We start from the raw sequence: 13,290 nt of genomic DNA on the forward strand, positions 1-13,290 counted from the left end.
ATTTTAAAGCCTACCAATGCTCATGTTTTCCTAAGACCCAGTGTGTTTATTTTCAGGGTTTCCAAAACAAATTGCCAGGATCTGTCATACTTAAATGTTGAAATTCAGTCTTATAATTATTGGAGTTTAGAGTTCAAAGTCCAGATATTGTCGAGAATTTATTACTAAGAGCTCTGAGAAAAAAACTATTTCATGTGTTTCTCCTAGATTTTTGTGGTATCAGGCATCTGTTGCCCTGTATATGGTGTCTCCTTATGTGTCACAGAACAGTATGTATTTCTGTTTCTTCATGTGGTCTTTTTTCATAATTTTATTATTTTTTCTTCTTATATTTATTTATTGAATCATTGTGGGAAAAGTTACTAAGTTTTCAGGTTTAAGTCTCAGTAATACAATGATCAAACACCTCTCCCTTCACCAGTACTCATTTTTCACCACCAAGAACCCCAATATACCCCCCTCCCACCCCTCCCTATGCCTGTGAGGCAGATGATTTCCACTTAACTCTTCTCTACATTGAATACATTCATTATTTCGACAAAAGAGGCACCATTATTGTTTAGAATTTCCCCCCCAACAATCAGACATGCTGAAAAGGCATTGTGAAATACTTTGTTTTCTATAGCTGGTTATGAGAATCATATAATCTTACGTGGCCACAATAGCAGCTTCAAATTTTGGATTTCTGCAAAAAGCCAGATAATTACGAGATTGGTTTCTGTGCATCTGGTGTTATGGCTATACTGGAGAGCTGCTCGTGGGGGGGGGGGGGGGGGGCAACTCGTGACCTAAGTAGGGCATGAAGGACGAGCCGGTACTACCCCCCTTCCCATGAGACTGCAGTTGCCCCGTCAATGCCGGCTCATACCTGGCTTTCCAGTAAGCTCTGAGGCAGCAGCCACCTTGCTGCAAGGTGGGATAAAGGTGGAAGGGAGCAACACTCTTTCCCTCCCAGGGAGGAATGGTGCCATAGTTTAACGCATGGTCCATTCACTTTTCTGCCACAAGCTGCCGGGCTCTAGATTAAGTCCTTTTGCCTCTGTAGCCATGGCCATGCCAGAGAGCTGCTTGTGGGGGGAAACTCGTGACCTCGGTAGGGCATGAAGGACGAGCCGATACCGCCCCCCTTCCCATGAGACTGCAGTTGTCCTGTCACCGCTGGCTCATACCTGGCTTTCCAAGAAGCTCTGAGGCGGTGGCCACTTTGTATGTGGTTCAGATGCATTTCTGCCAAAAGCCACTGGGTTTCGAGGTTTGTTTCTGAGTCTCTGGGATCATGGCCTTTAAGCAGCTTGATCAGAAGCCAGAGAGGCCATTTGTAGGCGGCGACTTGGGGTCTCACTGGGATGGGGAGGAAAGGGCTGGTTCCACCCCCATCTGGTGAGGCCCAGCATGTGTCGTCACTGCAGACCCAAACCTGACTGTCCAGTGGCCTCTGGAGGATGGTGGTCATCAGGCCACCATGGGGAACAAGCCAAGGCACGAAACTTATTCCCACCTAGAGTGGCCCAGTGCCAGTAATCTACTGCAGGAATAGGATGCATTTCTATCAAAAGCTTTGGTTCCGAGATTTGTTTCTGAGTCTCTGGGATCATGGCCGTTAAGCAGTTAGATCAGGAACCAGAGAGGCCATGCCTCCAATTATATAGCTGAGCCGGAGGTGGTTTGTGGGTGTATCTCCCACATACCTAACTTTTGGTCGTTTACTTTCTTGCTAAACTTTGCCCCAAGTTTTTGGGGTCTAGCCAAAGGCACAGCAGCAATTTTGGGCTATCTGAAAGCCTGACGGTGCCATCAGGCTGCTGATTCACTCACCTCACAGGTAAAAATTGACCTGCTGGGAGCATCATACCCACCATGTGGTCTTTTTTAAATAAAGAAACCAGTCCTATTAGAGTAAGGGGTCATCCGATTTCAGTATGACCTCACCATAATTAATACAATTTGCAAAGATGCAATTTCCAATAAGTCTTAGGGGTTTTAAGATTTCAGCATATGTAAGTGAAATGAGTCAGAAGGAGAGGGACATACATAGAAGGTCTGCACTCATTTGTGGAATATAAAACAGCATAATATGAGACTAACACTGAAGGAAAGTAGACACAAGGGCCAGGAACATTTCCCCATAGTTGGAAGCCTGTTTCATGAGCTGGAGGAGAAGGCAACTGGAATAGAGAAGGGATCACTAAGACAATGATGATTGGAGAAAATGTTCGGGATGAGAGATGTATGCTGAAAGTAGATATAGAACCAAATATGATAAACTCTCAGTATCTATATTGTAAACCATAATGCCCACAAGTTATACTGGGGACACAGGTAGTGGAGAATATGCACTGATTGAGGGATGCATGTGAATCCTGGAGAGTGGGAAGGCCAATTCAGCCCTTATCATAAACTAACAAATTAAAACAATATGGGGGCCAAGAAAGTAGTTCAAAGGACTGGAGCTCATGCCCTGCATGAGAGAGGCCCAGCTTCAAACTCCAGCATAGCATGTTTCTCTCAGCACTAACAAGAGGGATCCAGAGCACTGAGCTGGGAATTAGGTCATAAGAACTAATGGATGTGGCTCAAAAACAAAATCCAACATAGATTGATAGCGCTGTAGCACTGTCCTCCCATTGTTCATCGATTTGCTTGAGTGGGCACCAGTAATATCTCCATTGTGAGACTTGTTACTGTTTTTGGCATGTCCAATACATTATGGGTAGCTTGCCAGACTTTGCCGTGCAGGTGGGATACTCTCGGTAGCTTGCCAGGATCTCTGAGAGGGGTGGAGTCATCGAACCAAGGTCTGCTGCATGCAAGGGAAACGCCCTATCTACTGTGCTAAAACGGCGATTACAATATGATGTTTAAAAAGATAATAGAATATGAACAACTATGATCATAAATTTATGATCTTTTTTGTTTGTTTTGTGGTCACATTCAGCAGTGCTCCAGGAACCATGTGGTGCTGAGAAACCATCCTGGTTCCTAATTGTGAAACATGCTCTCCAGCCCTTTGAGTTAACTCCTCAGTCCTCATATTTATATTTACATAAAGTATCAGTTCCTTCCAAGACACAAATTATCAAAACTCAAATAAGAAGGAGCAACTTATCCTCAAAGGCCTATATATTTAAAGATATCAAGTCAATAAGTTACCTTCTATATAATACAAAGATGTTCTCATGATTTATTTCTACCAGACATTTACATAAGAAATATATTTATTGCAATCTCTTTCCAAAAATAGAAGTCAATGAAACACTTGAAAGAATTTATGAGTTTGTATAACCCTGATATCAAAACCAGTGAAAGACATATAGGAAAACTACTAAATTATCATTATTTAGTGAAAATCCTTCTAGGTATGGAAGTCTTAAAGTTCATCTCAACATTTGAAAACTAATGAAATATATCTCTTTGGCAACCTAGTTAACAGAAAGGGGTTACAGACAAAGCAAGGATAAAGAAATCAGGCCCCTTTATGATAGTTAAGAGAAATATAACAGAATAGAATCACACAGAGTAATATGGTACTAATTTTGAACTAAGAGTCCCCACCTAGTGACTTTTGTTTTCTCTGCAAATACAGACTTTATCTTACTTGAGTACTGTATATACAACATTATTTTCTAGGCACATAGGTTTGGTGGTTATGGGTTATGTTATTTTTGGTCTACTTTGCATGACTCTTAAGGTAGTTTATAAAAGGAGAAAAATTATTTTACTGTAACTAAAGGTAATTTTCTCTTCTTGGACAATATTTTTAAATGGTAGTATAATATATCATGCTTCAGATGCAGTTAATTATTCGAACATTAAAATCATTTAAAGTGCTAACTATTCTTACCAGTCTTTGCCTCATTTCCTAAACATGATATTACTGAATTAAAGAATATAAACATTTTAAAATTTCATAATACATATTGTTATATTACTCTTTAGAAATATATTTAGCTCATTTGATCGAACTTAACTGGGAAAATGTATTGAGTAATAAAAATGCTCATTTTAAACAGAGGACCATAGGTGGCACTAAAGGACCAGAAATACAACCATCTCAGAATCCTAGGTTGAAAGGAATTATAAGCAGACATTTTAGTCACATTCTTTTATAGCAACAGACTATAAACAATTCTAAAAAATAATCTTTCTATACTTATCATTATTTGTAATTCACCTTGTTTATACATTCTAAGATTTTATTCTTAATATTAGCTGCCCCTGATGCCTAAGAATTGGTAACATAAAATCCTTTTTTTTTTTGCACTTACTTTATCCTCTCATTAACAGAGTATATGTCATCTTGCATTTTCAAACTAGTCTTTGAACATTTCTTTTATCAAGAAGAATATATATATGCCATGAGAACAATAGGCAAAGAAATATTACAGGATTTTATCCTAAAATTTAACACTGTAACACCTTGGATGTGAATTGGTGGAACTTAATTTACTAAACTGAAGAGTAACCTTTAAATTTTTAGAGTGGAAATTGTGTTTTAAAAATTTTATAATGCCAAACTGATGTATCGTAATAGAGATAATTTTACATGTACCCACTGTCCACCGATTACATTGTTAGTGGGAGTTGTTCAACTATTCATGCCCTTTTTGTTACTTCTGCCCAAGACTTCTTGATTTCAATATACTTGAAACAGAGAAGCAAACAGGCTTTGCAATATGTCCACTTTTCTTAAAGACCAAATGGCTCCTACTGTAAAGGATGACACATGTTATTTATTTGTTTCAAATTTTGATTAAGGCACTGTGGTTTACAAAATTGCTAATGGTAGGGTTTGATGTATAAAACAGTCTAGCATCATGACCTCTATTGAAGTTCCCTTTTCCCTAAATCATTGTCTTAGAGATGACATATACTCTATTAGTTTTTATTTTATTTTAGTGAATCATAACAGATTTTATTGAATTAATCTTACAGATTTTATTGAATTAATCTTACTTAGGAAGATGTGAAGGGAGAGAAAGAGTGGAAATATGTGTTCAAGAGAGAAGAAGGGCTTAAAGAACAAGCCTACATATATAAGAGACTTAGAGACAAGAAGCGAGATACGTGTTCAAGTGAACAAGGGCCTGAGAGAGCAAGCTGACACGGAATTTAAGTACTTTGTTCCTTCATTTAGTTGGAATAACAACCTATACATTGGCATTCTCTCCATAACTTCCTTTAGTAACAACAGTTAAAATACTGTTAGTCACCTCAGGTTAGGGTTGAAGATGCCAGGGAGAGAGCAGAGAGATGGAAAGTAAAGATATGATGGAAAGCATTAATATCAGTCACTTTAAAAGTACTTCATTTAAAAAAATATTTCGTAAAATTTTAACCTCTTACTGCTTGCCCATCACAATCACAATATTCTAGATACAGAGAGCAAGAAAGAAGTGAGTCTGTCCATCAATACTAGTTTACTCTGGTCTAAACAAATGCCCACTACTCCAAGCCACATTGAACATACACACACACCTTCTTCATTTGGCCTTTTTTGTTTCTATAAAGATCAAACTGACACCTTTCCAAGAACAGCTTGGTATCAGAGATATGAGTTGTGATATTCGGTATCCAATTTTAGAAATGTCAAAAATACTACTTTATCTTTCTTTCTCTGTAAATAAAGGTTGCAACCTGTCCCATTACAAAGGAAAAATTGCCTGAGTAATATATGTTAAAACTTCGTATAGAGCAGTAAATTGATGTATATAGTTGATATATACTGAGAGACATAAATTCCTAGTTCTAGCTAATTGATTCTTGCTTTTAAAATATTGTTGGAGGTTAGGGGAGATAGCTCAAGGGACTGCAGTGCGTGATTTTCGTACAAGCCCAATGTTTGATCCCTGGTACCGTGTGGTCCAGAAGCACAACTGGGACAGACCTCTGAACAAGCAGTAAGTAGTCCCAAGTGTTCTCAGGTGTGGCTCAAGCAATGCAACAGAAACAAGCAAAGTGATTGAATCTAAAGATTTGTATCAAAGATAGAATACACACCTTCAATGTGTGTGGCCCTTGGTTCAAACCTTAGCATCAAACACATACAATGCACATACACACGTACCCTCCTTCCTGCTCCCCCAAACAATTTTTTCTAACTTCCTTCTACAAAGTGGAATTCTTCAGTTCATAAGTACTGAAGAAATTAAATAGTCTATGTTGACAACTGTTTTACTCCAGAGGGCTTTGAGGTTTTAGTTGGGAACACCAAGCAAACTCATAGCTTCATGAGCATCCTTCCCATGTCATTCCACAAAGCAAGCTTTGCTGGATTGGGCCCATAGTGGGGTGAGAGAGGCACAGAAATTTACCACTCATTGATGACTCTTTTGAAGGGGTGGAACAAACTTCTTTGAAGAAGAAACTTGATTTTTTAATCTAGAGTAGGAAAAATGTCTGAGTTATTCTGAGAGCTAAGAGAGAATAACATACTGAAATACCTAGCAACAGTTGGCTTGTTTCATATACATTTCTAATAAGAAATGAAGTGCACCCAGGATGATTTCCACTTCACTTTAGTCTTTGTGTTTCAATTCAATTCAATTCAATTCAATTCAATTCAATTCATTAACTTCTATCCATAAGAAGCAAGCCTCCTACACCCTGCTCTGGGCCACCCTCCTCTTCTGTCAGGAGATAACTTAGAGTGTGGGGTTCAAGCACAAGACCAGATGTTCTTTAGCCAGCACTGCCAGGCTCCAGGACATCATCAGGGATGGCTCTGGAGGTGACACCGAAAGATCCCAGCAGCATGGCCTGGTTGGCCAGAGCACTGAGCCTCTGTCTGACTGAGTCAGCAGAGTATGATCTGGAACGGTCCTGCCTCCTTAGCACTGATTTGGGGAAATTAAAATTTCCCCCAAACCCCTGCATAAAAGAAGCAGGATTATCTAATACTTTAACAATCTGCCAGTTAACTTGGAAGCAGGTAACCATCTAACAGGCCTCTCTTGACAACAGAAGCACCTCACCCCTATGCACCCTTATTTTTTTCATAAAAGTTCAGTTGGAGAAAGGGCCAGGCTATTGAATTAAACTTTCTACATACTTTGCTGTAGATGGACACTTATGAATTTAAGTGATGGAATTCTGTTTAGTGTCAGCTTGCTTCTGCTGCCTGAAAATAGGGCATTACTGTGAAATGGTTGCTCATGATCCAAAATAGTACAAAGAAGTGAGTTTTGCTTTTTAGTAATAGAAGTTAAAGTCCTCAGATTAATGAAAACAGGCACTAATTAATGAAAACAGTTACTAATGTAGGTCTTTGTTAAAAGTGAAGTAGTGTATTCAAACTTTCATCAGGCTGGGAGATCTGCATCTTACTTCTGAATCTTCTTTTTTATTTGACTCACCATGAGATACAGAGTTACAACCCTGATTATAATCTGGTTTCAGTCATATAGTGTTCCAACACCCATTCCTCCACCAGTGTAAATTTCCCCTCCACCAATGTGCCCAGTTTCCCTCCCGCCACCTCAACCCAGTCTCAGCCCCAGCCTGTCTCTATGGCAGGAACTTTCTCTCTCTCTCTCTCTCTCTCTCTCTCTCTCTCTCTCTCTCTCTCTCTCTCTCTCTCTTTCTCTCTCTCTCTCTCTCCCCTCTCTCCTCTCTCTCTCCCCTCTCTCCTCTCTCCTCTCTCCTCTCTCCTCTCTTCCTTCCCCTCCCCACCTCTCCTTTTAGGCATTATGGTTTGCAACACAGTAATAGTCATTTCTTCTTTTTTTCTTTTTCTTTTTTGCATTTTGGGTCACACCTAGCGATGCACAAGGGTTACTCCTGGGTCTGCACTTAGGAATTACTCCTGGCAGTGCTCAGAGGATCATATGGGATGCTGGAGATCAAACCCGGGTCAGCCACATGCAAGGCAAATGCCCTAACCGCTGTGCTATCGCTCCAGCTCTCAATAATAGTCATTTCTCTTTTTATCCTCTTTTAAAAATTTTATTGAATCACCGTGAAATAGTTATAAGCTTTCATATTTGGGTTACAATCACACAATGATCAAACACCAATCACTCCACCAGTGCACATTTCCCACCACCAATATCCCCAATATACGCTCACTTTTTCCACCTCCCACTGCCTCCATGGCAGACAATATTCCCCATACTCTCTCTCTACTTTTGGATATTATGGTTTGCAGTGCAGGTACTGGGAGGTTGTCATGTTTGATACTATATCTATTTTCGGCACACATCTCCCATCCTGAATGATTCCTCCAATTATCATTTTCTTAGTGATCCCTTCTCTGTTCCAGTTGTCCTTTCTTTGTCCGCTCATGAGGTAGGCTTCCAACTATGGAGCAGTCTTCCTGACCCTTATAACTACTGTCCTTGGGTGTCAATCTCATGTTATGTTATTTTATACTCCACAAGTGAGTGCTGTCCTTCTATATCTGTCCCTCTTTTTCTGACTCATTTCACATAGCATGATACTCTCCATGTCTATTCACTTATAAGCAAATTTCATGACTTCATCTCTCTTTTTTTTTAAAAATTTTTATTAGTGAAACACCATGAGGTACAGTTGTAGACTTACAAATTTTTGTGCTTGGGTTTCTATTAGAAAATGATCAAATAACCATCCCTCCACCTGCCCATTTTCCACCAACATGGATCCCAGTATCCCTCCCACCCCTATCCCCCCCATCCCACCCTGCCTCTGTAGTAGGGCATTCCCTTTTGTTCTCTTTTGTTCTCTCTCTCCTTTTGGGTGTTCTGGTCTGCAAAAGAGGCATTGAGTGGCAATCATGTTCGGTCCATAGTCTACTTTCAACAGACTTCATCTCTCTTAACAGCTGCATAGTATTCCATTATGTAGATGTACCAAAGTTTCTTTAACCAGTCATCTGTTCTCGGGTACTTAGATTGTTTCCAGATTTTGGCTATTGGGAACAGTACTGCAGTGAACATATAGGTACAGATGTCATTTCTATGTGCTTTTTGCACCCTTGGGATATATTCCCAGAAGTGGTATTATGAGGTCATATGGAAGCTCAATTTCTAGTTTTTAAAGGATTGTCTATATTGTTTTCCAAAAATGCTGGACCAGTCAGCATTCCCACCAATAGTGAAAGAGTGTCCCTTTATCCCCACATCCACACCAGCACTAATAGTTATTTCTTAAAGATCAAGGGATCCTTTGTCACCTCTCAATATATCTGCCAGACTAAATCTTTAGTCCTTTTTTTCTTTTTAAATTTTTTTTTCATAATCTCTGCAATGAGCTGCTCGGTTCTGAGATTCTCTTGTGTGTCTCTGGAGCATAACTGCTAAGGAGCTTAAATAACAGCCAGAGGCAGTTCATGGGCATGACCTCCAGGATTCCATAGGGACAGGGAGATGAGAAAGGCTGGCCCATTCCCTATCCCTTGAGGCCTGGAGTTTGCTGTCACTGCTCCTGGGCTTCTCATTGGGTTCTAGTCCCAATATTCCTAGGGGGCAGGTGAAGGGACAATGCCTACTCCAGTCTGAGGCGCCCTGCTGAAATACTTTGAGGGAAGAAATGAAAGAGTACTGTATATTGGATTTTTCATCTCCCCCCCCCCCCCCAAAGCTGGATGCACATTCTTCTCCAGTGCACAATGGGACATTCTCCAACATAGGCCACATGCTGGGCCATAAAACATGCTCTAAAAATTAAGAGAATGGTAATTGCATCAACTATTTTTACAGATCATGATGCATTGAAAATATAAGTGAATCACACACAGAAATGGAGAATCAAATCAAACACCTGGGAATTAAGCAGCTCTCTACTGAACTACCAATAGATTAGAGAGGAAATTAAAAGACTCCTTGAAAGAAATGAGAATGAGGACCCGAGCTACCAGAACTTGTGAGACACAGCAAAAGCAGTATTAAGAGAAAGTTTATAGTTCTTCTGCAAGCATTCATCAGGAAGGAAGAAAGGGTCCACATAAAAACTTAAACTCACAGATTAAAATCTTGGAAAATGGCCAACAAAAGGACCCCAAACCAGGAAGGAGGAAGGAAATAATAAAATAGAGACGAAAACAACAAATTGGAATCCCAAAAAGCTATTCAGAAAGAAGATGCAGCTCAGTGGTAAAGCACTTGCCCTGTGTATGTGAAGCCTCGCACCTTAACAAAAATAAGAATGTGGGTGTATATATGTATATGCACGTTTGTGTGCACATGTATATTTATATTTGTGTGTGGTGTTCTAAACCTCAGTTTGAGGAACTTAGGGCCATCCAAAGTAACTACTAAATATAAATTGACACCAATTGACATTGTCAGATTTTTATCTTTCAAGGATCTAGCTTGGGGCAGGAAGAAAGAAAATCAATGCTAGTAGAATGTGGTCTACAGCTCAATGAAGTAAAGGGGGGAGAGAAAGAAAATCAGAAGGAAAAGGACAAGAAGAATGGGAGAGAGAATAGGAATGTACAATAAATGAAATTTAGTCAACCATGTGATTTGTATTGTTAGGTCCACCTTATAGCATTGCTTCTTTTATTGTTTAAACATATTACATCAAGCTGAAAAAATTTCTTCATTGTTAATATGAAACGTCCGATTCAGGTTGTTAGGCATTCGAATGAATCAATGCTCTTGGCCAAGTTTGTGTTGACAAGGACACCGACGCCTCCAACACCTCTTTTATCGCATGTTCCGAGGAACAATTCTTCTCCGGTGTCGAAAACAGCATGGTGAGATTCGTGCCTTCTTGTCTCGGTCAGACCAATGATGTCGTACTTGATCATTCGCGCTTGTACCATCAGGTCCTCGATGGATGCATCTGATGCTAGCGTACGTGCATTGAAAGTACAGACGATCATTTTTGTCTTCCTTCGTTGTGGCAGCCTAGGTCGGCCTTGAGATTTTGTCGGCCTCTCCTTTCTCATCCTTCTCAGTGCTGCCATGTCGGTGAAGCCTTCAGGGTCAGGTGAATGAGACCAGTTGTAGTTACTGGTTTTGGCATATCGAATACACAGCGGATAGCTTGCCAGGCTCTTCCGTGCGGGCGGAATACTCTCGGTAGCTTGCCAGTCTTTCCGAGAGGTATAGAGGCTTTTGGGGTGGCCTCTAATCACCCTTGTAGGTGTTACCATATTTGAACCCTATCAAATATGGTACGACAATTCCAGAAGATGGGTATTTAGTGTCTTATGATGTGTCGCGCGGCCGCTTGCGGCCGCGCGGGTCCGGAAAGCGTCCTGGAGTGTGGCGACGGCTGGGTAGTGGAAGTAGTGTCGAGAGAGGAAATCTGCCAGTGGGGTATTTATCTGGGTAGGGTGGGTCTCCTGTGCACAATTCGATCCCTGGGTGGTTGATGGAAGCAGACAGGGCAGGGTAGGGTGGGGCTCCTGATTAGAATCCCTTTGTCACCTGTGGTGGTGGGAGCAAGCAGAGAAGCTCTGTCCCTGGGTCCGCCGAGCCTGGAGTCCAAGGTCTCAGAGAGTTCCACTTACCTTGTTCTGTGGGTCTTCAGTTGTGCGTGGGTCTCGGCCGGAGCTGCCGCGCGGGTCCGGAAAGCGTCCTGGAGTGTGGCGACGGCTGGGTAGTGGAAGTGAATAGATGTGGCTCACTGCCTGCAGTTTCTATCTTCGTTGTCTACGCACCAACATCTCATTATGATGAAAGAGAAATCGAGAAGTTCTACATGGAGCTAGAGAAGTTCTATAAAGAAGACCACACCTTCTACAAGATCATTGTGGGTGATTTTAATGCCAAGATAGGACCGAGAAGATCAGCTGAAGAACTTCACATCGGGACCCATGGCCTAGAATGGAACGAACAGGGTGAGAGACTGTCTGAGTTCATCATGTCGACCAAGACCATTCATGGTAACTCACAGTTCCAGAAGGCAGAATCTAAACGATGGACATGGGAGTCTCCCGGTGGACGATTCCACAACGAAATAGACCACATCATATTCAATCGACGGTTTTGCCTGACTGATGTCGCTGTTGTCCCAAAATTTCGAACGGGATCGGACCACCGTCTCCTTCGTGCAAAATTCTACTTCACAGAGCGGGGAGAAAGGGCTGCAAAGTTCAAAAAGAGAACTCCCAGAATGACCACCAACTGGGAACTCTTTGGTACTATTGCGGCAACATGGGAAGATGCCATTGTTGACAACATTGATGAGGAATACGATCGACTGGTTCAGCACCTCCATGAATGTGCGAGGAACGCCAAGAGAGAGATAGCCACAAAAAGTCGCCTATCTTCGAAAACTCTTGAGCTAATTCGCCAGCGTGGTTTGGCGCATGCCTCAGGCAACCGCAAGCTAACGTCCGAGCTTGCAAAGCAGTGCAGAGATGCGATCAAGGAAGACCTCAAAGAGAGAAGAGCAGAAGTACTGATAGATGCAGCAGAAGCCGGGAAAAGTATTCGTAACGCCCGCCTGTCCTTCGCCAACTATAAGACCAAGATGACTGCCCTCCGACGTCCTGATGGATCCATCACATCCTCCAGAACGGCAATGGAGAAGATTATCCATGACTTCTACTCAAATCTCTTCGATAGCCATGTCCACTTGCCGACATACCAAATTCCACAGGATGGGTATGTCGTTCCTAACGTTCTCCCTTCCGAAATCCGACACGCCATTTCGTTGGTAAAGAAGCAAACAGCACCCGGCCCAGACAAGGTCAGACCTGAACACCTGAAGAACCTGCCGTCAGTACTCATCAATACACTGGCTCGGCTCTTCACTCGCTACCTGTCTGAATGCAAGGTTCCGTCCCAATGGAAAACCAGCAGGACCGTACTACTGTTCAAGAAGGGAGACATCCATGACATTGGCAACTATCGCCCGATCTGCCTATTGTCTGTCATCTACAAGCTGTTCACTCGAGTCATCCTGAATAGGATTGGCAGAACACTAGATGAAGGACAACCATGCGAGCAAGCAGGGTTCCGCAAAGGATTCAGCACCATCGACCATATCCACACGGTAACCAAGCTCATTGAGGTTTCTCGGGAGTTCAAGATGCCGCTCTGCTTAACGTTCATTGATTTAAAGAAGGCCTTTGATTCTGTTGAGACGGAAGCGGTCATTGAAGCCCTAGCCAATCAGGGCATTCAAGCCCAATACATCAGGATCCTCCGTGAGCTGTATTGCGGATTCACTACCAGGATCTCACCATTCTACAAAGAAGTGATCGTTGATGTCAAGAGAGGGGTGCGGCAGGGTGATACCATTTCACCGAAACTCTTCAGTGCCACCCTCGAGAACATCATGCGACGACTGGAATGGGAAGGAATGGGAGTGAAGATAGATGGTCGGCAACTACACCACCTCCGCTTTGCTGATGAC

Source organism: Sorex fumeus, unplaced genomic scaffold (genome assembly GCF_029834395.1).
Source record: "Sorex fumeus unplaced genomic scaffold, SorFum_2.1 ptg000037l, whole genome shotgun sequence".
NCBI classification, from domain to species: domain Eukaryota; kingdom Metazoa; phylum Chordata; class Mammalia; order Eulipotyphla; family Soricidae; genus Sorex; species Sorex fumeus.